The sequence below is a fragment of the Balaenoptera ricei genome, chromosome 16 (assembly GCF_028023285.1).
Source record: "Balaenoptera ricei isolate mBalRic1 chromosome 16, mBalRic1.hap2, whole genome shotgun sequence".
NCBI classification, from domain to species: domain Eukaryota; kingdom Metazoa; phylum Chordata; class Mammalia; order Artiodactyla; family Balaenopteridae; genus Balaenoptera; species Balaenoptera ricei.
The window spans coordinates 44,908,472-44,934,052 of NC_082654.1; positions in this window are offsets into that span (position 1 = coordinate 44,908,472).

Genomic DNA, 25,581 nt, shown 5'->3' on the forward strand with positions numbered 1-25,581 from the left:
ACACCACCATCCCCACCCCACCGCGGTTATCCCCCCTTGGTGTCCATACGTTTGTTCTCTACATCTGTGTCTCAACTTCTGCCCTGCAAACCGGTTCATCTGTACCATTTTTCTAGGTTCCACATACATGCATTAATATACGATATTTGTTTTTCTCTTTCTGACTTACTTCACTCTGTATGACAGTCTCTAGATCCATCCACGTCTCAACAAATGACTCAATTTCGTTCCTTTTTATGGCTGAGTAATATTCCATTGTATATATGTACCACATCTTTATTCATTCGTCTGTTGATGGGCATTTAGGTTGCTTCCATGACCTGGCTATTGTAAATAGTGCTGCAATGAACATTGGGGTACATGTGTCTTTTTGAATTACGGTTTTCTCTGGGTATATGCTCAATAGTGGGATTGCTGGATCATATGGTAATTCTATTTTTAGTTTTTTAAGGAACCTCCATATTGTTCTCCATAGTGGCTGTATCAATTTACATTCCCACCAACAGTGTAAGAGGGTTCCCTTTTCTCCACACCCTCTCCAGCATTTGTTGTTTGTAGATTTTCTGATGAAGCCCATTCTAACTGGTGTGAGGTGATACCTCATTGTAGTTTTGATTTGCATTTCTCTAATAATTAGTGATGTTCAGCATCTTTTCCTGTGCTTCTTGGCCATCTGTATGTGTTCTTTGGAGAAATGTGTATTTAGGTCTTCTGCCCATTTTTGGATTGGGTTGTTTCTTTCTTTAATATTGAGCTGAATGAGCTGTTTATATATTTTGGAGATTAATCCTTTGTCCGTTGATTCATTTGCAAATATTTTCTCCCATTCTGAGGGTTGTCTTTTTGTCTTGTTTATGGTTTCCTTTGCTGTGCAAAAGCTTTGAAGTTTCATTAGGTCCCATTTGTTTTTTTTTGTTTGTTTATATTTCCATTACTCTAGGAGGTGGATCAAAAAAGATCTTGCTGTGATTTCTGTCAAAGAGTGTTCTTCCTATGTTTTCCTCTAAGAGTTTTATAGTGTCTGGTCTTATATTTAGGTCTCGAATCCATTTTGAGTTTATTTTTGTGTATGGTGTTAGGGAGTATTCTAATTTCATTCTTTTACATGTAGCTGTCCAGTTTTCCCAGCACCACTTATTGAAGAGACTGTCTCTTCTCCATTGTATATCTTTGCCTCCTTTGTCATAGATTAGTTGACCATAGGTGCATGGGTTTATCTCTGGGCTTTCTATCTTGTTCCATTGATCTATGTTTCTGTTTTTGTGCCAGTACCATACTGTCTTGATTACTGTAGCTTTGTAGTATAGTCTGAAGTCAGGGAGCCTGATTCCTCCAGCTCCGTTTTTTTCTCTCAAGACTGCTTTGGCTATTCGGGGTCTTTTGTGTTTCCATACAAATTTTAAGATGATTTGTTCTAGTTCTGTAAAAAATGCCATTGGTAATTTGATAGGGATTGCATTGAATCTGTAGATTGCTTTGGGTAGTAGAGTCATTTTCACAATATTGATTCTTCCAATCCAAGAACATGGTATATCTCTCTATCTGTTGGTATCATCTTTAATTTCTTTCATCAGTGTCTTATAGTTTTCTGCATACAGGTCTTTTGTCTTCCTAGGTAGGTTTATTCCTAGGTATTTTATTCTTTTTGTTGCAGTGGTAAATGGGACTGTTTCCATAATTTCTCTTTTAGATTTTTCATCATTAGTGTATAGGAATGCAAGAGATTTCTGAGCGTTAATTTTGTATCCTGCAACTTTACCAAATTCATTGATTAGCTCTAGTAGTTTTCTGGTGGCATTTTTAGGATTCTCTATGTATAGTATCATGTCATCTGCAAACAGTGACAGTTTTACTTCTTGTTTTCCAATTTGTATCCCTTTTATTTCTTTTTCTTCTCTGATTGCCGTGGCCAAAACTATGTTGAATAATAGTGGTGAGAGTGGACATCCTTGTCTCATTCCTGATCTTAGAGGAAATGCTTTCAGCTTTTCACCATTGAGAATGATGTTTGCTGTGGGTTTGTCATATATGGCCTTTATTATGTTGAGGTAGGTTCCCTCTATGCCCACTTTCTGGAGAGTTTTTTATCATAAATGGGTGTTGAATTTTGTCAAAAGCTTTTTCTGCATCTATTGAGATGATCATATGGTTTTTATTCTTCAATTTGTTAATATGGTGTATCACATTGATTGATTTGCGTATATTGAAGAATCCTTGCATCCCTGGGATAAATCCCACTTGATCGTGGTGTATGATCCTTTTAATGTGTTGTTGGATTCTGTTTGCTAGTATTTTGTTGAGGATTTTTGCATCTATATTCATCAGTGATATTGGTCTGTAATTTTCTTTTTTTGTCGTATCTTTGTCTGGTTTTGGTATCAGGGTGATGGTGGCCTCATAGAATGAGTTTGGGAGTGTTCCTTCCTCTGCAATTTTTTGGAAGAGTTTGAGAAGGATGGGTGTTATCTCTTCTCTAAATGTTTGATAGAATTCACCTGTGAAGCCATCTGGTCCTGGACTTTTGTTTGTTGGAAGATTTTTAATCACAGTGTCAATTTCATTACTTGTGATTGGTCTGTTCATATTTTCTGTTTCTTCCTGGTTCAGTCTTGGAAGGTTATACCTTTGTAAGAATTTGTCCATTTCTTCCAGGTTGTCCATTTTATTGGCATAGAGTTGCTTGTAGTAGTCTCTTAGGATGCTTTGTATTTCTGCGGTGTCTGTCGTAACTTCTCCTTTTTCATTTCTAATTTTATTGATTTGAGTCCTCTCCCTCTTTTTCTTGATGAGTCTGGCTAATGGCTTATCAATTTTGTTTATCTTCTCAAAGAACCAGCTTTTAGTTTTATTGATCTTTGTTGTTGTTTTCTTTGTTTCTATTTCATTTATTTCCACTCTGATCTTATGATTTCTTTCCTTCTGCTAACTTTGGGTTTTGTTTGTTCTTCTTTCTGTAGTTCCTTTAGGTGTAAGGTTAGATTTTTTATTTGAGATTTTTCTTGTTTCTTGAGGTAGGCTTGTATAGCTATAAACTTCCCTCTTAGAACTGCTTTTGTTGCATCCCATAGGTGTTGGATCATCATGTTTTCATTGTCATTTGCCTCTAGGTATTTTTTGATTTCCTCTTTGATTTCTTCAGTGATCTCTTTTTATTTAGTAACGTATTGTTTAGCCTCCATGTGTTTGTGTTTCTTATGGTTTTTTCCCTGTAATTCATTTCTAATCTCATAGCGTTGTGGTCAGAAAAGATGCTTGATATGATTTCAATTTTCTTAAATTTACTGAGGCTTGATTTGTGACCCAAGATGTGATCTATCCTGGCGAATGTTCTGTGCGCACTTGAGAAGAAAGTGTAATCTGCTGGTTTTGGATGGAATGTCCTATAAATATCAATTAAATCTATCTGGTCTATTGTGTCATTTAAGGCTTGTGTTTCCTTATTAATTTGCATTTTGGATGATCTGTCCATTGGTGTAAGTGAGGTGTTAAAGTTCCCCACTATATGTATTATGTTCATATATTTCATATGTATATTTCAATTACAAACTGTAATACACACACACATATATATGACTGTTTTGTTTAAATTTCTAGCTCTCATGTAGTGATCTGAAGTTTTCTCATAAAAACCTGACATTGAGTTTCTCTTGAAAAATAATTGGCCTGTATTTTTGCATGACAGCTACTTTCAGACTTAACTGGTGGACTTCCCAATATGCTTTGCTCATTTCCACTGCCTTCCTGATCACAAGAGCCACTGGAATTTTCAAGCAACCACTGAAAAAGACTAACCAATTTTAAATGATTCAGAAATATTTAGATAGAGCCTTATAAAATCATGACATGCATACCAGTTTGACTACTGTGAAGAATCTGGAAAGATATCAGGTTCTATAAAAAGGATTCAAGCAAATTACACTTAAGACAATTATTATATAAATGAAATTCCAGTTTATTCATATACAATGGAGATTGCACAAATTTCAAACATTATTCTACTTGTTAACTCTTCTTGGAGGTTGATTAAGGAATCTGAAGTTTGTGTGAGAAAAGGAGAAAAAAGATATTTATTTATTTTCAGCCACAAGCCAGACGATTTGTCTACCCATAAAGAAACCATAAAAATGTATATACAATGGAATAATAATATACATACAATTGAAAGGGATTAACAATTGATATAGAGAACAGTGTAGATGAATCTCAAAAATTATGTTGGGTGAAAGAAGTCAGGAAAAAAAGTTCATATTGTATGACTGCATTTATATAAAATTCTAGAAAATGCAAACTTATCTATAGTGAAAGAAAGCAGATGTTGCTGCTTGGGCACAAGATGGGTGGTGAGGGGACAAGAAGCGTTGTGTAGGAGGGATTACCATGAAGCATAAGGAAACTTTTTGGGGTGATGATATTTTCATTATCTTTATTGAAATGACGGTTTCATGGGTATTAACATTTGTTAAAACTTATTAAATTGTGCACTTTAAATATTTGTAGTTTCAGTATGTTAATTATATGTCAATAAGAATTAAATTAATTAACCAAAGTCACTAAACTAATGAGTTGAACTAAAGTTTGTTCGATACTCAAAGCAATATCTACCTTGAATTATATTTACTGTTTGAACAATTATCACTTGCACTTATCACTTTGACTTGTTATCTTCTATGTCCTCTTATATACCTTAAGTCAGGTTTACAGTTGTTCAACAAATGATTTTTGAATAAATTAAATCATTGACTAGAAAGCTATTAATATTTCAAATATTCTCCTTTAAGTTATTAGTCCATTATAGTAAATATTTTTGCCTCAACATTTTTATCTTACAAAGCAAAGTGAAAATTTGAAATCAGCTTATTTTCCTATTGTTTCCAACTTTTGCTTTTGGATGCTTCTCCTCCTACCTGGTCATTTCATGCTCCTGCAATTAGTAACCTCCAGCATTTGTTTCAATGGACAGACACAGATTTACCTGACAGGCTGCTGACTGCTTCTGACAGGAAATCCATATTGAAAAATACCTACTTTTGTCTGTAGGCAAATATCACACATGATTGGATGTTTCCTTTAGAGATAAAAGGAGAAAAGTGGTCCAGAAAATTTGACGCCAAAGAAATATAGGCATACCTGATGCATATTACTCTAGAAGTAATTCCCTTATTGAAAAGTTTGGTTTTTTGAGGCCTGCTCATTACTCTTTTATTTCACAGGTTGTTATCTCACCAACACATATTTATTGCTCTACCAAAACTGAGCAATCAACTCTGACAGCTTAAACATTTTTTTCTTTTATTATGTGCCAGAAATTCATCAAAATGTGCATTTCTTTCCCCACATGGCAATGACCTTTATAAACTCAAAATAGGAATCTTCCATTTTAATGACAACTGAGCTGTCTAAAGCACAAGCACTTATATAAAATTTTGAACTCACAATAGGAACCCAAAGATGTGGGTTACAGAAATTTCTGTGACAGAATAATTAGTTTTAAAAATCAGATAATAGCTGTACACATTGGGATGATTATAGTTGACCTCAAATATTTGCACTAACATATCATCTCCAATTCTTCACCTGAAAAGAAGAGGATAGGTAAATCTTGTAAAAATATCTTCAGCAAAATACAACTACAGGATTGCTAGTGATAGAGAAAGTTTAGGAAAGAAACCGTTTAGTATTAAACTTATGTGTTATGTGGTAGAGATGGGAAAAGCAAAGTGAAAACACTTCATTCATGATCATAATACCCTCTAAGAGAAGACACATGATAGGAAAAAAATGGATAGTGGGTAAAAAACTGAATTTAAATTCTATGTGGCTCCTTTCATTGAAAGTATAGGGAAGTAACTATTGTGCAGTTTAGTTTCCTCAGCCAGAAACAGGGATTAGAAATACTGATCTTACCTACTTAACAGTGTTGTTATAAACATCAGACTCAAAGAATATGTGAAAATGCTTTGAGGGGTTATGTAAATGTATTGCATCGTTATTTCTTCTCTGACAATCAGTGAATGTACAGAAACTCATTCCACGAGACAGCAATACTTTTAGTAATCTAAATTTTAAAAATAAATCTCTTTGAAAACAATTTGCCTATTACCTTTTGAGTAGTCTATTAAACCAGTATCTTTTGTCAGCCACGTGTGATGTAATTTTGTTACATCATTTTCCAGTCTTTTGTAATTCATAGAAAAATTTGCAATGATATTTGCTGCATTCTTCTTCTTTATAATTGTCAATGAACTCACTGCCTAATATTGTAAAATCTGAATAAATAATTTGAAAAACATGCAAAATATAAACTGGCCATATTTGTTGGGCTAAATTATCTTTCCCCTTTTATTTGAAAATATAAAATATATATATGTATATACAATAGACTATTACTCTGCCATAAAAAACAATGAAATTTTGCCATTTGCAACAACATGGATGGACACGGAAAGTATTTTGCTAATTGAAATGTCAGACAAAGACAAATACTGTATGACTTCAATCATGTGTGGAATCTAAAAAACAAAACAAATGAACAAACATAACTAAACAGAAACAGAGTCATAGATACAGAGAATAAACAGGTGATTGCTGGTGGGGGTGGAGAGAAATAGGTGAGGGAGATGAAGAGGTATGAACTTTCAGTTATAAAATAAATGAATCACGGGTATGAAATACACAGTGTGGGGAGTATGTCAATAATTATGTAATATTTTTATATGGTGACAGTTGCTAACTAGACTTATCATGATGATCATTTTGAAATGTATAGAAATATCAAATCACTATATTGTATACCAGGAACTAACAAAATGTTGTAGGTCAATCATACTTCAAAAACAAACAAACAAACACATAAACAAAGACAGAAAAAGAGGTCAGGTTTGTGGTTATCAGAGGCAGGGGGGTGGGGGAGGGGAAATTGGAGGAAGGGAGTCAAAAGGTACAAACTTCCAGTTACAAAACGAATAAGCACTAGGGATGTAATGGTTAAATACATGATAAATATAATTAACACAGCTCTACGTTACATATGAAAGTTAAGAGAGTAAATTCTAAGAGTTCTCATCACAAGGAAAAATTTCTTTAATTTTGTATCTGTATGAGATGAGGACTGTTCTCTAAACTTATTGTAGTTTAGATCTTTTCATAATGTATGTTAAATCATTATGCTGTACACAAACTTACACAGTGCTGTATGTCAATTATATCTCAATAAAACTGCAGGAAAAAATACAAATAAATAAATTTTTAAAATTTGATATGTCAGCTAAAATTTCTGTAAGAGAATATCTTTATGGAAATATGGATTGAAATACGAGTAATTAGATGGAGAGATGGAAAAATAGTTTGGAAAGAATGTCATTAATAGGTTAATAATAGTTATTCCTTTCTGGGTTTTGTGCATTATAAACTCCCTAAACTGCATATTCATTAGCTATATATTTATAAAAGAAATCCAAATTACTTCAACAATATTAATGCAAAAAGTAGGTTAAAAACTCATATGACGATAATATAATTCCAAGTAAATATACAATAATTCAAAGTGCCTTGAAGTTTTAGGGAGCTTGTATTTTGGTGGATGGATTGGAAAAGGAGATTGCTAAATAGTTAAAGAAAATTTGTAAATTATATAGTCAGAGCTTTACAAAGCTCTTGCTATTGGAGGTAGTCACACCAAGAATGTAGATTTTTAACAAATTTTTAAAACTTTTGAAAGACCACCTTGTATGTGAGAGAGAAGAGGGAGATAATGTCAGGTTTTTAGATGAAGAATGTGTATTAAATTCAAGAGATAATGAGGAAGTCATTTGAGATATTCAAAGAGATAATTGATATGATTAGGTGTGTTCCTAAAATTAAACTGGAACTAATGTAAAGGATAAAATGAAAGATTATTTGAAAGCCCAATATCAGTAGTTCAAATAAGAAGTGATAAGGTCCTATTCTAAAATATTGACAGAAGAAATATCGACATAAGAATGCAGGACCAAAAAACTGAGAAGAAAGATGTAATAAGGTTAGTTTGCTTATTTATTCTATGTAGGCAAGGCAAATCAGAGGTAATGAAGAAGTTTTCAACGTGATAAAGTATGTGAAAAATCAGTTTGTGATAAGATGTTTCATATGCATTATCTAATTCTTCCTATGATGTAAACATGAGGATCCTCATTTTACAGAAAGAAACCTGGTATTTAGAGACGTTAAGCAAGCTTTCCAAATTTGTACAATAAATAGATTATTAAGGAGGGATTAGAAATCAGCTCCATGTTCCTCCAGAGACTGTACTCTTAGTCATTCTGTGTGTTACCTGTTGACAGGGAAGAGAATGGAAGAAGTTTTGGATTCGATGTACATTTCCAAACTATGTCTGGCATTGTTGAAGGCATAAGCAATACTTCACACATTGTAAAACCAAACACATTATATTCCCACCAACACATATTTTTCTACCATTTTATCCCTTACACATACAAGATCATGTTTTAAAGTACAGCTTGAAGTGAGATGAGGCTAAGTGACTGAGTTTTGTTCAATGAAATGTAAGCAATGGATATATGGTAAATCATTAGTGTCTTTCCAGTGTATTAGTTTTCTAGGGCTGCATAACAAAGTACCATATACCGGATAGCTTAAACGACAAATTCTCACCTATATGCACAGATGTGTAGAATAGATAGATAGATAAACAGAGAGATGAATAGCATTTTATAAGTATAAAGAACTATATGGAAGCATGAATACTAATTTACTTGGTTGACCCTAAGGAGAAGAGGGGAGTGGTAAATGGGTGTGCGAAAACTCAAACAAACAAACAAAGTGCATAGAATAAAGTTTTAAAATTTTAATCACATTCAAAACTTATGCAAACATGTATTTATGTCATGTATGTAAAGATAATCAGTGTACATTTGTAAATTAAAAATATAGGGATCAAGAAGGAATTATCCACATGTTGAAAGAACCTATACAATTATAAATGTGTTAATATTACATATTACATCATCATGTGTAATGAAACTTTCCACCTCTCGCTATCATAATGTCTGGCATCAAAAATTCAAGGGAGAGAATAGTCTAGATGAAAAATACTTTAAGAAACTCTTTGGGGTTGGTGTAGGGGTATGAAGCTTCTAAACCTGCTTATCAATTGATGCTAAAGTAAAAAATGGAACATTTAGTTGTTTTTGTGATCAATCTGAGATGTAGGGAATAAGAAACAAATGGAAAGAGTTTATGAGGAGATAGCAAATTGAGATTTGGAACTCTGTAAGCTTTACCATATGACTCCTTCCTGTAGCCCCCAAATAATAATTAAATTTATTAAGAGCCACTCCTTCCCTTCCCAAAGGCAATTTAGACATCTAAAAATAGCCCCTTATTTTGTTCTAAGGGCTTTAAAACTTAAATGTTCCCATGGTGTTTTACAATTTCCTCACAGCCCATATAGATGGTGCAGGTGATTAAAATCTTAACATGCAGCTATCACAAAATAAAACAAACAAAACCCTTAATTCACCAGAATCCTGCTTTTTAAAAAAATTTGTTGTGTTTTATTTTGTTTGATTTTTTAAAAGGCACTAATTTGTTGCCGGATCTATAAGGAAGTAACATTTCATGGACAGGACTTTATGGCTTTGAGTCTATCGTCATTCAAATCTTTCTGAGAGTTTTCTCAGGTTTGCAGTTTAGGGACGCAAGAATACTGTCGAGGAAAATGTTAATATTGCATATTATATAACATTAACATTGTAATGTGAATTTGTAATGAACTCAGTAACTCTAACAATGGTTGCCAACATATTGACCTGAGACACAGAATTATTCATAAAATAACTTGTAGTGTGATTGTGAGCTTGATTTTATATTTTAGGCCCATAGGTTGTGATCTTATGAGATAATTAGCTAAACATCCCTGGCCTTGAGCTTTAATAAAAACAGAAGATAGGATAAAATATTTCTAGTCTTATTCTAGGAAACGTTCATATATCGTTATATAGGCTAGAATTAAATGAAGAGCTCACAGTGTCAACAATCCCAATCTCTAGGGTTTTGTGAGCTTTTATGAGCACAGTTCAAAGATACAAGATTTTAATTTTATGAAAAACAATAATTACACTTGTTGCCTACAGATTAAGCTTCCTCATAATTAACCTTCCAATTACCCTCCCATCACTCTCTTTTTAAGGACCACAAAGACAAATGCTACCGCTTTCTTTTTTTAACCAAAGAGTGAGCTTTATAAATAACTATAAAAAGTCATCTTCAGATAACTAGATTAGCATGCTCAAGAATCAGAAGCTCTCCAAGTTCCTAAGATAAAATACACTAACCAGTTAAAAGAGAATGAAAAATGTCAAAATCATTTTAGAATCTGTAGTTTTTATGTTTTCAGAAAAATTAAATGTGAAGACTCAAGAAATTCTTAGAAGTTATAATTGGTTTAGTTATTAGTCTCTAATGAAAGTATAAAAGAAACTTTGACAAATGGTTATGGTTAGGCCCAATTTTGCCTTTTGTTCATCATAAACATTGATAACTTAATAGTATAAAATATCAAATAGAATATCAAATTTGTTATCTTTAAAAGTAAACAGTATGTCTAGTTGAAATGTTATCTTTTAAAAATGCAATTAGTTTTAATATTTGAGATTTTTTTTTTCATAGATTTGAATATTCTTTGTTCAGGACAGGCAAAGCCATACTTATTTGTCTAAGCTGCTGTTAGGTGTCTGATCTATGACCTAAAGATTATAATGACTAGGTATTATTATCAAAAATAACTTGTATATTTTTACATTCAAGTAATCTTAAAATGGATCATAAATTAACTCTAATATGACATTTTAATAATAATATAACTTTAATTGAAATATTATAGAAATAATTGTAGATCCACATGCAGATGTAAGAAATAATACAGATAAAGCCTGTATACCCTTTTCTCAGTTTTTCCCAATAGCAACGGTTTATAAAATGACAGCACAATTAGGATATTGAGATTGATACAATCCACTGATCTTATTCGGATTTCCCCAGTTTTACTTGTACTCATTTATGTGTGTGTCTTTACTTTGATAAAATTGTATTAAATATGTAGGTTCATGTAACCACCACTACCATCACAATACAGAATCAAGGTAACAGGAGAATTCCATCACCACATGTATCCCTTAGGTGGACATTTTAAAACACCTCTACTTCCCCTCTACTCTACTACCACTTCATTCCACCCTTATCCTTAATCTGTTTTTCATTTGTAAAATTTTGTCTAGATACTCTAATTTTGAGGAAACATTTTTATTTTTAAGGTTTTTTAAATTGAAGTCTAGTTGATTTACAATATTGTGTTATTTTCAGGTGTACAGTACAGTGATTCAGTTTTATATATATATATATATATAGTTATGTTTTATATATATATATATATATTCCTTTTCAGATTATTTTCTCTTACAGATTATTAAAAATATTGAGTATAGTTCACTGTGCTACACAGTAGGTCCTTGTTGGTTATTTATTTTATATATAGAGTGTGTATATGTTAATCCCAACTTCCTAATTTATCCCTCCCCCCACCCTCTTTCCCCTTTGGTGACCGTAAGTTTGTTTTCTATGTCTGTGAATCTCTTTCTGTTTTGTAAACAAGTTCATTTGTATCATTTTTTAGATTCCACATATAAGTGACATCATATGGTATTTGTCTTTCTCTGTCTGGCTTACTTCACTTAGTATGATAATCTCTAGGTCCATCCATGTTGCTGCAAATGGCTTCACTAATACTGCTCAGTATTATTAAGTGAAGAAAATAATCATGCCTACCTTTAGGGTCATTACCCACCCACCCCCCCATGAAAAAAAAATTAAAAACCATAGTAAATCATAATTATGGTTTTGAATATTATTACCCATGCCATATCCATCCTTGTTTTAGTAGCCATGGCCCTCTAGGTGTTACCAAACCAAACTTGGGTCTGTTTGCCCGCGCACAGTGAAGCCAATCTACTGACACAGGGTTGTGGGGAAGGAAAGTGCAGCATTTATTGCAGGGCACCAAGCAAGGAGTCCAGGGCAGCCAGTGCTTAAAAGACCCAGACTCCTCGAAGGCTTTCAGGAAAAGGTTTTTAAAGACAGGTTGAGGGAGGGGAGTTGTGGGGTATGTGATCAGTCCATGGACATTCTTCTGATTGGTTGGTGGTGAGGTAATCAGGAATCAACATCATCAAGCTTCTGGTTCCAGCCAGTCTGGGGTCTATGTGCTTAAGGGCAATCTCATTTGGAGGAAGTTAACTTCTTCCACCTGGTGGGGGTTTCAGTGCCTGCAAAACAGCTCAAAGGACATGACTCAGAATATTACCTATAGCCCTTGAGGAGGAACTAAATGTCCTTGACTTTGTTTAAAGGCTAAACTATTACTCATTTGTCTTGCTTGACTGTTTTCCTTTCTGCATTTTCTCACTTCTCTGATTAAATTGATTCGTTGACTAAATTTTTCTACAGACAAAAGGCAGTGGAGGACCTGCTCTGGGCAGGCCCCATAGAGTCCTGCTCGGTTACATAGAGGTGTTTGCGTTATCCTAACACAGTAAAAATACAAATGGCCTATAGAATACTGATGATTTGTTTTTCTTTCTTTCTCTCGCCTTTCTTCTTTTTTTTCCCTCTGTAACAGGGAAGCCGTTTCAGCCAGACCACTTAAGGTCCTGTTCTGGGAAGATACACAGGCCCTCTGTGTGGGTAGATCTCCCAGGTGTCTCTCATTATTGGACTCCCAGGACTGACTGAGAGGGCAGGAGCACAGGAGATCTGGCTTCAGGGGAATTAGCAACTCTGTTTAGGAGCGGGATGCACCCTGCCAGCCTGATGTGTTTCCGAGAAGCCCTCACCTGTGGCCAGTTTATTCCTACCTGGCCAGAACACGGGGAACTATCCCAGGAAGCCGTGAGGCTGAGTCAGCGTCATTTGCACACGCACAGCATCTTGGGAGTCCACACACCAGCCTCAGTTTTGAGAATCTGCGCGCCTGTTAGGTAGGGCCTGGCAGCAGCCACCAAGCAGCGTCTCTGGGCCAGCAGTTCTCTGCAGCGTACTGCAGCAGCCGTCAGACTGCATGTGGCCCTGCTGTCCTTATGGGACTCGGGGCCTGTCTGTGACAATCTTGATTCGCAGCTGTCTCCCACCTCTTGCAGCCCTGGTCAGGCCTCTAATGGCTTCGGAAGTCCTGCGAATTCTGGCTTCAGGGGAATTAGCAACTCTGTCTTGGGTTGGACGCGGACAGCCGGTGTGTCCCCCAAAGGTCCCCACCTGTGGCCCAGCCTACCCCTGCACGCCTGGACCTGGGACTCTTCCCGAGGAGCCTGGAAGCACAGTGACACGGCACGCGCCGGTGGAGTTCGCTCTGCTCACCGAACCTCAGGCACCGGGACCTTTAGCTCTGCGTGGACATGGGCTGCCCACGCCCAGCAGGCCATCTTCCTGGGCCAGCGGTTCCCCGGACAGCACGCCTGATACAGGACAGCGAAGGTCGTTTGAGCCAGACCAGTTTGGCCCTGTTCTGGGAAGATATACAGGCCGTCTGCGGGACCCAGGTCTCCCAGGTGTCTCTCATCAGCGGACTCCCCTGCACGGCCCAGGACGAGGGTAAGGAGTTCCCGTGAGAGCTGGCTTCAGGGGAATTAGCAACTCTGTTTAGGAGCGGGAAGGACCCTGGTAGCCGGATCTGCCCCCGAGAAATCTCCGCTTGTGCCCTATCTCTACATGGTCCAGGCCCAGAGACGGATCCCGGGAGCCTGGATGCTGAGTCAGCAAGGTACGTGCATGCGCATTTCGTTCCTGTGCACCTGCGCCGGTCGTCGTGCTCTCTAGGCTTGTTGGGTAATCTGCCCGCCTTTGCCCACCAGGCCGTCCTCCTGAGGCTAACGCTCCGCTCCGCACCCACCCCACCCCCCACCCCACCCCCCACCCCGCAATGCGACATTGATGAGGTTTGAATGGTGGTAACCCTCAGCCCTCGTATGGTGCTTGTCCTTATGGGACTTGAGCTGATTAAAAAAAAAAAAAAGAAACTTTATTTTTTAGAGCAGTTTTAGCTTCACAGTGAAATTGAGTGGCAAATAGAGTTCTAATATGCCCTTTACCTCCGCAGAAGCACAACCTCTCCCACTGTTCTTTTTTTTACAATTGTAAAAATGGTGGAAATTTGCATAGAAATCCTGAGAAACTATGCAAAAATTATTGCATCATTAGAAGAAATAAACTATAAAAATCCAATGAAATCCTGTGATGACTAAGTTGAACAGAGGAAAATGAAATAGAAAAGAAATAAGAGCAAGACACTAAAGTACTATTTATTAGTTAAATTTATTTTTTATTGAAGTATAGTTGATTTACGATGTGTTAGTTTCTGGTGTACAGCAAAGTGATTCAGTTATATACACATATATGTATTCTTTTTCATATTCTTTTCCATTATGGTTTATCACAGAATACTGAATATAGTTCCCTGTGCTATACAGTAGGATGTATGTGTTCATCCAATCTATATAAAATAGTTTGCATCTGCTAATCCCAAACTCCCAATCCATCCCTCCCCCACTTCCACCCCGCCTTGGCAACCATGAGTCTGTTGTCTATGTCTGAAGACACTAAAGGACTATAAATAGAAGTACTGGATGCAAACAATTTAAATCAAAGTGGAAAAATATAAAATAGGAAAAATATGTTCCCATTATGAGCACTAATGTATTTGGTTAAGCTTTTCCAGCTGTAAGTACCTTTCTTTTCATTTGCTTAATCATGTCCCACATAGTCAAAAGGCGATAGTTCCAAAATTGATCTTTTTTAACACCTCTAACAAGCTATGGGTACACGTTTTGACTAAATATCCTTTGGTAGATATTTTCAGGTTGCAGTGTTTAGTCAAAGATAACATGTTGCTCTAAAGAGTTTGATCATTGGGTGATTTGATCATGAGATTTTTCAGATTGTTTAATACAAATGAATAATATATTTTAGCATTTTATTAATAACGTTGAGAATATTTTTAGTATTCAGAGACAGATTTCCAATAATTCCATAAAATTCCATTCCCAAAAAAAATGTATCAAATTATAATCTGTAAATCTGTAGATAATGAATCTGCAGATTTATAGCTAGTTTAATATCAAATGTGTGACTAGAGCCCTAAACTGAGTGTTGTTCCTTTGGTTAATTGTGTCCTTGTAGAGTTGCAGTCTTTACAGATGTTATGGAATAAAAGTACTATTTCTTATACTATTAATTTAGAAGAAATGATGAAAGTTTGGAGTCTAAACACTACCATTTTTTTTTTCAGTTGAAATGAGAAAATGTCAATTTCTTATTAATTTATTTATTTTTATATTAATTTTTGGCTGTGTTGGGTCTTCGTTTCTGTGCGAGGGCTTTCTCTAGTTGTGGCAAGCGGGGGCCACTCTTCATCGTGTTGCACAGGCCTCTCACTATCGTGGCCTCTCTTGTTGTGGAGCACAGGCTCCAGACGCGCCAGCTCAGTAGTTGTGGCTCACGGGCCTAGTTGCTCCACGGCATGTGGGATCTTCCCAGACCAGGGCTCGAACCCGTGTCCCCTGCATTGGCAGGCAGATTCTCAACCACTGCGCCACCTGGGAAGCCCCTCAATTTCTATTTAAAATTAAGTAGATGGAAACTGATTTTTGGCTCACTGCTTTATGCTAAAAGGACCCGCTTAGTTGTAACTAATTAACAGATACTGTTAGATATACAAGCGTGTTTAAATCTATCATTTACATTTCTTTTAATTCCTATATTAGACAGAATTGGCAATGTTATGCTGAAGTAAGAAATCGCTCCAGATATCTCAGTGGCTTGACATAAGTTTTTTTCTTGCTAATTCTACATATCCAACATGAGCCAGCAGGGGGATCTGCTCACTTCCATGTTAACAGGCAAAAAGGTGTCAGCATCACCAAAGCAAGATCAGATGCACAGGATGGCACCAGACAGGGGTACACAGCTGAGTGCAATCTGGGTGACCTGAGACTAATAAAAGAGTCAAATCAGGTGTGTGAAATGATTAGTGCAGTTGAATTTGGACTAAAAGGTGGGTTAAGTCAGAGAAGGAGGGTTGATATTGGGTAATCAGAATAAGATAGGACTTACTGGACTACCTGGTTGATAGGAGTGAGAATACGCAGAGGGACCCTAACCATCTGGGACACTGGAACAGGTGGGGTGTAGTCATCTGGTTGATGTTGACAGAAGGAAAGTAGGTGAACAACGCCACACTAAGCCTGACAGTAAATTGTACAGCTCCCAAAGGGCAACTTATGCAATTGAAGGCTTGTTCAAATGGTGTATTTGAAAGGGGTACTTAGTGATCAACCAGTACATAACACTCTGGATGGGATATTTTAGCTTTTTCAGGATGTAGTCATTAGAGCAAAAGATGTGCTTTTTTGGGGTTGGTTTGTTATTGAGCTCATCAAATTTGACTCAAGAAGCAGAACCACTGTCTTAGCGTGAATAAGGAACTTCCATGGGAGGTGACTAGGAGTTGAATTTCTCAAATTACTGGGGATGTGCTCATGGAAATGGCATTTGTTTGGATCTAAAACACTAGATAAAATTGAGAGACTTAGTAAGGTGAGGTGGGGTTGAGGGAATACATTTATCTTATAGAAGGAACGTTTTATTAATGTTTGAACTCTTGAAGCTGATACTTAAAACAATTTAGAGACATCTCTGATGGACTGGATCAAAGCAATTATTACAGTCAAGGTGAGACATTATGCAGTCCACCTTTTCAAGCTGTAAGTTTTTTTCCTCTCTGATTTGTCTTATTACATATAAAAGTGAATAAAGAACTTCGTTTTATGTAAATATATGGCATTATATAAGAACACTGAGTGTGAAGGTGGTGGCTTACTGCTGTTTTCCAACTTTCTATGCTTAAACCTGTGTAACTACTAATTTTTTCAAACCATGTGATAGTTAATCAATTGGAGGCAGAAGAGAGGATAGCAAAACCCATTGGAGAATATTCACTTTCTCTTGAGAGCAATAGAACACAGCTTCCACTTTACAACAGTGATGGAAACAGCACCATTATTGCCCTTTTACTATTTGTAAAATGGAGCATTTAATTCTTAAGAAATCTTTTAAATATCCTGCTCTTTAATCTTACTGTTTCTCACAAAACCAGGAATGTTTGGTTCATATGAATTGCATTTTTCATACTTCCTTGCTTATATTAAACTGTTTGAAAAGTTTTATTGATAATGTTTTAACGGATACTTAAATCTATTATTTTATTATCAAACATGGAGCATAAATCATTTTCATAGTTATTTAAACATTTAGTAAAATGCAACAAACCTCCACATCTATAACTAAGAGGTTTTTGGGGAAGGCTAGTGTTATGTGAAATAATTTGCACCTGTGCTATCAATCGGGAACATTCCTTGTTTAACTCTAGAGACTGGAGAAGCAGATGATTACATGACCCAGAGACCCCACTGCAGGCCCATTTACCATCTCCATCCAGACAAATGATTATAGGCTTCATCAAGCTTTTAAGGAACTACAGAGAAAAGTTTCAAAATCATGGTTCTTCGTGCATGAAAAACCTGAGTATTTTCAGCATCATGTATTTCAGTTTTGCAGAGAATATGAATGTGATGGTAAAGAAGAATTGTAAATTGGCAGTAAAATGAAGTTATTTCCAACAATTTTAATTTAAATTTAAGTCTGTGGTGTCGTAGGGTCTTTACATTTTTCTCATGGTTATGCCTAGTATTGTCTCACCACTTAGAACAGAAATTGGAGTATGAGAAAAAGAATATGGGGAGGGTAAGAAGGTAATGGATTTGAAGGAGATGGGCACGGCTGTTAAATTGGATTCGTCTGGAGTTCCATTATATGTTGTGCTTCCAGTCTTCCCTCTTTATCTGTCTATCATCTATACATTGTTAGGAATCAACTTCATGGCACCCCTTCCAGGAAGCCTTCCATGACCTTCAAGACTGAGTTAGAGTTTGTGATTATAAATCCATAAACATTTTGTATTTCCCCTATCCTACATAGCTCTTAACACTCAGAATGTTGTATTATAATTTCTTGCTTTCCAGATGTATGCGTCCTTAGACAGGAATTGTATCTGACTCACTAGTGTTAACCTCATGGTGGTTGTGTAATAATTGATCAAGGAATGAATGGTTATCACTCAGCCTGGAAGAACTGATTCGACTGTATGCACTGGGCTACAGTATATTTGTCTTTAAAGAAGGGTAACATTGAGGAAAAAGGAAACACGGCTGGATATTCAAAGTCAGAACATTTGGAAAAGAATTTTTCTTTATGCTTTTGTATTTTAGAGCAGTGGAATGTATTCTTGACTTAGATCAGGATTTGATTTCTAATTCTGGTATTTTGATGGCATCTACATCTGTGTGCTGTTGGCAAGCTTCCTAACCTCCCTGGACATCTGTTTCTTTATTTGTGAAAAGAAGGCCCTTAACTTGATTTCCAAGGTTTCTTTGCACACGTATACTATTATTATATGAATAGCAAATTGATATCAGTGACAGGGCTAGTGAGCTTCTTGTTGAGGTGAGGGTGGGTATTGCCTTGTTTTGTCAAATGTCAGTAAACTCTAGTGGAAGCAGGTAACGTTGAGAACCCTCCTTATTTGTGGCAAAAGGAATGTTGCTTATTCCGTATTATTGCCAGAGATTGAGAAATGGAAATTATGATTGAGTTGCTTCTGAATCACATAGATCTAAAGACTTTAAAAGAGGAAGTTCCAATATACAATGAATTACAGACCAAGCTAAATTGGGATTACTATTTACTGTAGATAAACCACCATTGGACAAGTAGAAGGTGAATTAGGTGTAACTACTACTGTAACAAAGAGAGCCAATAAAAAGGTACTATTAAAGAACAAATAGTTGTTACCTCGGTATACGAAAAACTGTGGATGCTCAAATCTCATAATTGGCCCTCAGTATCCATGGTTCCTCATCCACATATTCAATAAACCACAGATTGTAAACATAATTATGTAATCTGTCATTGATTGAATCTGAGGATGCAGAACCTGCGGATACCTAGGACCACTGTACACTATTTTCTTTCCTTCACAGTTGTCCTGGGATGGTGTGGGGAAGTTATCTTCCACTCAGTCATTCAGGGAATCAGGTTCCTTTCAAGTCAGTGCGCTATTCTAGGGTACGTCGTCATCTGTTTGATTAAAGCTGGATTGCTGTGAATTCTTGGTTTCAGTTGAGACGTGTGTGGGATGGGATGTGGTTGGGAAGAGATGAATGCAGAGAGGCACATGTGCAATGTTTCAAAGTCAAGGCCTGGTTACATTTCACACTTAGAAGCAAGGGGAATGGTGGAATGTAGTTGGTCCCCAACTTCCTGGTTTCCAGGAAGAAGGGGAGAGTGGACTTTGGTGGATAACTTAAAATCTCTACCAATTTTATTGCTTTCAGTAATTAGAAGGGAAATGGTCATGTGCCTCAAAGATGCAATTTGAATCATCATTGTACTTTTTTTTTTTAACATATCCATCATCAAATTACAAATATATAATTCCATGGTTAAACATTTTTATAGCATAGCCATAGAGTAGAATGCTATGTAGTTCTTAAAATGCTTTTGTAAATGAATAGTTAATACACTGGAAATGAGTACACCATATGTAGCTAATTTAAACTAGCAAGATAGGAAAAAAGTTATACAATAAAATAATTTTTATAAAAATATTCTTTGGTTAAGTAAAGCAAAGAAATTAGAAAAAGTCCAAAACGTAGTGTTATCTTTTTTTTGAGGCTTAATTTTATTATAGATTTTCTGTTAAAGTCATAAGGTTTTTTCAAATATTTTGTTAGTTGCCATGTCTTAAATCGTAGACAATCTTAACCCTTCAGCAGCAGAGAGTTTCCCATTTCTCTTCTTGCTTTTATGAATTTGTCAAGAAATAACCTTGTTTTTCATCCAATAGTCAGATCTGGTGTGTTGGATGGACCACTAAGCATGGAAACAGAAGATCTCATTTTGAATCTTGACTCTGATATTTGATAGCTAAACATTTTCTTGGAAAAATCCTTTAACCTCACTGATTGCCCATTTTCATGTCAGGTCAGTTCAATGGGGCTAAAAGTACATGCCATATGGAGTTGTTAAGAGCAGTAAGTAAGATAACAGGTGTGAAAGAATTTTATAAATGGTTAATTGATACTAATACTGCTAGAAATTAAATTTAGATTTAGCAAATATTTAAATGGCAATGGACTCTATGTGAACTTGGCTCATTCATATTGGCTCACATGCCCTAATTAATTATAATAAGGCAATAAATAAAGTTATTCTGCTAGATTCAAATAACTTCAAGATAACTTGTTTAGATAGGCTGATGGTGGGACTGTTTAAAGCTCTTCTAATAACACTGTTGTGTCCAACTTCCAAAGAAATGGCTAGTGGTCCTAAAGTTCACTTTTAAAACAAACTAACAGTATTCTGATAAAGCTTTTCTATGTATAATTTTAAGGTAAGCTTTTAAAAAAGTTTATAAATAACATGACAACAAAGTACAATGATGCAAATCATTTAGCCCTCCTGGAAAATCCATAACAGCATCATGTTTTTAATTAAAATATAACTCACATGTAATGCAGTGCACAGATCTGAAGTATGAAATTTGATAAGATTTACAAATGCATAGAACCATGTAACTCACATCTTATAAAGATACAGAATATTTCCATTTTCATTACTTCAGAAAGTTCCCCTGTACCTTCCTCCAGTCAACATCCCCATATGCAGCCGCTGAGATTATTCTTATTATAATAGGTGATTTTTACTTATTTGAACTTCATAAAAATGGAGTCATACTATATGTACTTTTTTGTGTCTACCTTCTGTGTAACAATGTTTTGGTGATTCATCAATATAGTTTTATAAACCTACTTATTCATGATTATTTTTGGTAGAATTTATCGTATTTGTGCCTGTTTTCTCTATTTATATATCCATGTTTTCTAAACTTTCTCCATTGAACATATATTTGAGTAATAAGCAAAATTCAATAAACATATTAATAGGTGAGAATTTTGTAATGACCCAGGAGAAGTTAAATTTACCCACACTCAACTTCAGCTGTTGACTCTGATAGAATTAGTGATCTATTTGGTCAGTAGCCAAGTAGACTTATGAAAGCAAATAACCCAGAAAACTTGGCATGTAGAAAGGAATGGTAATTGTGACTTATGGTCCTCTTTCAATGATACAAGAGCTGTTCTCATAGTAAAGGAAATGCATATTGTAACATTTTTGTATAAAGTCTTATCACAAAGCTCATAAAAGCACATAAATGTCTTACTTCCCAAAATCAGTGAAGCAAAATGTCTGAAATGAGTGCAGCATTTAAAAGATAAGCCCTTTTTCCTAATCTAAATGGTTCAGTTGGTTAAAAAAAAACCTCAGCGATTCATTATTTATCTGCCCTGAGTTTGATTCCAGATTACTTTTGGTCACAACCAAATTAAACGAGGGAGCAAACTTTTCATCATGGGAAATGCTCACCTTTCTTCGATAATGGGATATTTTACTTTTAGAGGCCATTTTTCTACATGATTATGACAAGTAGCCATTTTAACTCCTATTTTTATTTTTTAATTAATCAAGTTGAGTTCACTTTCATTTATAAACCAAAATTAAAGAGATTTAAAAAAAAAGAAGACTTGATGTTATCATCAGTATTCTTATCTTTTATTGCCAGGTTGTGATATGTCCACTACGGATGTATGTAGAAACACATATGGCAGTCATCTTGGAAATAAGATAATCTGATCTACAACTCAGTTACTTATTGGCCCTTCTCTCATTAAAGGAAACTGTCCTTTAACCTGTGGGTATAACCGGAAGGTTTGTCGTGGATTCTTTCTTGCCCATGTAGTCCCTGGAATGTCGTCATGGTGCACTGTCATTGGGCATTAGCTGTGGGTCACCTCTAGTAGCACTGATCACCACCCAGAGATCTGAGTCATTGCTTACTACTTCTGGCAAGTGGCTATTCTTTGCCAGATCCAGGAGATAGGATGCGCCAGCCTTTCTTATATTTTTGGCTCCTAATTGCTTTAGTCTCCCAGCCTGACTTTTGGGATGCACTAAATCTTAGTTTTAGTCTTGTCTCAGTATCTGCACAAATCTGCTATATGGCTTAGCTTTTGGGAAACTGAGTAACTGCATATGTATTTTAACATCATAGAAGTGTTATTGATGGCACAGGCACATGGTGAGGGCTGTGAAGGATATGGGAAGCCTCCCATGTTTATGCACACTTTTCAGTTGGGTGTTCAGAAAGAAAACACAGCTTAAAACATACTCCAGAATTACCGGTCATATCGAGAGAGATAATGGGCCTCTTTATCATTATTCTTCAGTCATAGACAAACTGCATGATATGCAAGAAATTTCAGAACTGCCTTATGATATTCAAATAATTTGGAATAACTGCAATTACATGTAAAAAACACTGCTTGAGACAAATAGCTTTAATACTGTACTTTGCAGTTAACATTAGTTACATAGCTATGAACTAAATGGTTTACTAATACCAGGATAGACATATGAGCAATCAATGCTGGCCTTGGAAAAAATAGTTCATTTTACCAGAACTTGCTGAAATTTCTTGTGAGGGCAGGTATTTTGTTACATAATGCTTGCTTGATCCTCCTCCTATTCTACTCCAGGAAAAAAGGTAAAATGGGTATATGTGCACCAAAAACTGAATTGCAGCTGGAAATTTGGAGACAGTTTTATTATCTTGAAACTCAAGTTTATATCTCCATTACCACATATTTCTGTGTGGGGTTTAAGGACAAATTTTTCTCAAATGTGTGAAACATTAAGGACCTGCAAATGTATTCGAAATAAAAATAAGTTAGGGTCTTAAATTTGCTTCTGAAAATAGTTTGCATCTTCTGCAAGCAGTGCACAAACCTTTGGGGAATGCATCAGTAAAACTGTAACATCACTATATTAGTTAGGGTTTTCCAGAAACAGAACCAATAGGAGATCTGTATCTATATCTCTATCTGTATCTCTCTATTTCTCTCTCTATATTCCCCCCCATAAATATCATATATATGGATTTATTATAAAGAACTGACCTGTGGTAATGGAGGTGGAAAAGTCTCAAGGACTTCAGGGTGACTCAGCAAGTTGTAGACCCAGCAGAGCTGATAGTTTAGTTCCAGTCCAAGCCTGAAGGCCTGAGAACCAGGAGAGGCAATGGTGTTGTTCCTGCTCAAAGACTGGCAGGCTTGAGACCCAGGAACAGCCAGTGTTTCAGTTCAAATTCGAAGGCAGAAAGAAAGTTGATGTCCCGGTTTGCAAGCAGTCAAGTAAAAGGAATTTGTTGTTACCTGGGGGAGGTTGAGCCTTTTTATTCTCTTCAGGCCTTCAACTGACTGAGCCTCAGCCGCCTTAGGGGGGGCAATCTGCATTACTCAGACTTCCAATTTAAATATTAACCATATCCAAAAATACCCTCACAGAAACATCCAGAATAATCTTGACCAAATATCTGGGGACCCCATGGCCCAGTCAAGTGGATACACAAAATTAATCAGCATAATCACCATCAACATTTGGTTCAGGAGGTAAAGAGGAGATACTAGAGGAAAAGAATTCTTAACAACTTAGTGCCAACATAATCAGCAGCAACAGGAAACAATAGAGGCAGAAATGATATATTTCACTTATTCCACTCACCTGTGGTTGGACTTGAGCTTTGACTTAGCATTGCAAATGTGCAGTTTAGGGGCTGCAGAAGCCATTAGCTGGTGATTGTGCTGAGGTTTTCTTCCTTTCTCTTTAGTGCTAAACTTTAAAAAATCTAACCTGTTATATTTTAGGACAGTCAATTGTATTATAATGGTAACAGTATAGTATAGCCTATAGTCAAATATTATTTCACAATTTTGAATATAAATTAAGATATACAGTTGATCCTTGAACACCAGGGGTTTGTGTGGGTCCACTTACATGTTGATTTTTTAAAATAAATATATTGGAAAATATTTTGGAGTTTTGTGACAATTTGAAAAAACAGATGAACTATGTAGCCTAGAAATATCAAAAAAATTAAGAAAATGGTATGTTATGAGTACATAAAATATATGTAGATACTAGTCTATTATTTACTGCCATAAAATACACACGAATTTATTATAAAAAGTTAAAATTTATTAAAATTTACACACACACAGACCATACATGGCATCATTTGCAGTTGAGAAATGTAAACAAATGTAAAGGTGAAATATTATAACTGCATAAAATTTACTGTAGTACACACTGTACTACTGTAATAATTTTTTAGCCACCTCCTGTTGCTACTGTGGTGAGCTCAAATGTTGCAGGTATTCACTTAAATGCCATGTGATGCTGATTTTCTCTGTCTGAGCAGTTTCTCTCTGGAGTAAATTGTGTATCACAGTAAAAAGTGATCTCTTGCAGTTCTCATGTATTTTTCATCATGTTTAGTGCAATACCATAAACCTACTAATACTGTGGGACCCATACAAAGTGCCAGTAGTGATGCTAAAAGTGCTTCCAAGAAGCAGAGAAAAGTCATGACGTTACAAGAAGTTGAATTGCTTGATATGTACCACAGATTGAGATCTGCAGCTACAGCTGCCTGCCATTTCAACAGAAATGAGTCCAGCATAAGGACCATGTTTAGAATGCAGCTTAGCTTTTATGTGGGTGTAGGAATGCTATAAGAAAGGCATACTTATAGACTCTAATGTGATTCAAGAAAAAGTGAAGTCATTATATGGCAACTTAAAGCAAAAGAAGGTGAAGGGTCTAAAGCTGGAGAATTTAATGCAAGCAAAGGGTGGTTTGATAATTTTAGAAAGAGGTTTGGCTTAAAAAATGTCAAGGTAGCAAGAGAAGCAGCTTCTGCAGACCAAGAGGCAGAAGACGAGTTCCCAGATGCCATTAAGAAAATCATTGAGAAAGAATATCTGCCTGAACATGTTTTTAATGCAGACGAAAGTACCCTATGCTGGAAGAAAAGAAATGCCACAAAGGACATTTATTTAGTAAGGAAGAGAAGCGAGTACCAGGATTTAAGGCAGGCAGGACGGGATAGGCTAACTCTACTGTTTCATGTGAATGCAGTTGAGTTTATGGTCAGGACTGCCCTTATATAAAGCTGCTAACCCCTGAGCCTTGAAGGGAAAAGAAACACCAGCTGCTAGTCTTTTGATTGTGCAAGAAGGCCTGGATGAGGAGAACCCCTTTTTTCTGAATTGGTTCCATCAATGCTTTGTTCCCGAAGTCAGGAAGTACCATGCCAGCAAGGGACTGCCTTTTAAAGTTGTTTTTGGTTTTTTCTTTTTTTTGATATTACACAATGCCCCTGGCCACCTAGAACCTCATGAGTTCAACACTGAAGGTATTGAAGTGATCTACTTGCTCCCAAACACAATGTCTCTAATTCAGCCTCTAGGTCAGGCGGTCATAAGAACCTTTAAGGCTTATTACACACAGTACTCTAGGGAAAGG